Genomic DNA, 1920 nt, shown 5'->3' on the forward strand with positions numbered 1-1920 from the left:
ATACATCCTTCTATTTCCTTTATAATTAAACCTCGGTATTCCTTATCCTCATCCCATGTCATTGATGTACTACCTCCCGGTTAGCTTTGTTAGTTCATTAACCTCTCGCTTGTCCTTGGTGATTGCTCAATTTTTCTTTTCTTCCTTTATTCTTCTTTTGACCAGCCCATTAGTGTACCTTTCCTGCTTTCATCCTCAAACCTTCCTTGAGTTCCTTTTTCCCCGAGCGCCCTTCTCCACTTGTTATCTTATAGTATCGACCCTAACGTTCGTAAAATATTCCTTTAAACGTGAAAATCCGTTCTATTCTTAAATCATCTTTTAGGAAAGCTTCTCCGTTTTCGAGGCAACCGTGTCAGTATGACTACACATTTATCCCTTTAGACACCTCTCGAGGGCTGGAAATCTCTTAGTATCGTTGCAAGGCCTGATCATTCTCTCTCTCTTACTTCACATCCCTATTTGTGATTACTATCCTTTAGTCCCACTTATCGAAGTCTGTTTTCTGACCCCACACATTCATCTTTTGTTTCACACTACCATACTTTATCCCTTCTGCATGCCTACCTTCTAATTTTATCCAAATAGTCCGTTGCCTTACCCATCGTCCCTCCTGGAAGCTTCACTTACCCTCGTTTCTTACACTTTTTTTTTCTCAAGGCATTCTAATCTCTTTACATTCTATATATTCACTTTCTTCCTTTCCCTGATGTTGTTGCATTAGGACTTTCCAACTCTAGCCTGTGGTGACAATATCATCAACTTACCTTGTAACATCTATCACTTGAACTTCACTACCCTGTTCGATTGTTCGATTGATGCCTTCAGTATACCGCAACGTCGGTTGCTGGGACACATATACTGGTTGGCGCAGCCACATATGGGATGTCATACACACACACACACACACACACACACACACACACACACACATATATATATATATATATATATATATATATATATATATATATATATATATATATATATATATATATGTATGTATGTATGTATATATGTGCTTACTAACGCCTCGCTTACAAAGTACTTCCCAATACTATTCCAACTCATCCTAATTCTAGAGCTGTGATGCACTTTTTTTTTCTCTTTGCCGGTCTAGTCCGCCTCATCCTTCGCGACCTTTTATGGTTTCTAACCACTCCGCGTACTCCAATTTCCCTTAAGCCACTCTATCTTCTCATCTGTCTCTTATGTCTGAATTTGTAGGACTATTAATATACTTCCCAGGGGGTCACCCATCCTAGTATTTCTCTCACCCCAGCACGCTTAACCTTGGAGTGCTAATGGGATCCGGTGCGTTAGTGCTGGTATAATCGCATACACCTTACTGCGTGACCTTCCTCACATAACATAAAGCAAGTTGAAGTTTTAACAGATTCCAAAACATTCTCACAATGCATCTCACTCCAAATTAGAAAGGATCTCTTACTCGTCCGACTAAGCAAATGCTATTTTGGCCTTTGAAATCCTCAATAATCACCTTCAATCTGCATGTATGACTACTTTTCATCCTAGCTTTCAAGATTCCCAATGGTGGCGAAGGCATCTTGATCGCAGTTACATCCAAATACTTAAGTCATTGATCCCCTTTAGGATTTCCGCTAATTACTATTCAGTATTACCCTGAAGTAATTACATACGCACTGTGACGACCCAACCCCGTGGGTCGTGACTGGTGCCCTAGCTGGACACCCAAACCCATTCGCTTACCAAATCGACATATCAAAGACTTATTCAAATTTAACATATGTTGTTTTGCATAGATACTGAGAACAGACGTCATCTTAAGCGGTCACCTGTAACAGAAATATCATACAAAAGCCGGCAGGCTGGCGGAATACACACCGCCCGAATACACATACATATACAAACATATGGGCCGTTTCGGCCATAATAGCA

At 40.3% G+C, this 1920-nt stretch overlaps 1 pseudogene; it reads right to left on the reverse strand.

Moving 5' to 3' along the window:
- Positions 1-1222: 1222 nt before the first annotated feature.
- LOC132638841 (5S ribosomal RNA) lies at positions 1223-1342 on the reverse strand (annotated as a pseudogene).
- Between the last annotated feature and the right edge of the window lie 578 nt (positions 1343-1920).

The sequence above is a fragment of the Lycium barbarum genome, chromosome 4 (genome assembly GCF_019175385.1).
Source record: "Lycium barbarum isolate Lr01 chromosome 4, ASM1917538v2, whole genome shotgun sequence".
Taxonomy (NCBI): Eukaryota; Viridiplantae; Streptophyta; class Magnoliopsida; order Solanales; family Solanaceae; genus Lycium; species Lycium barbarum.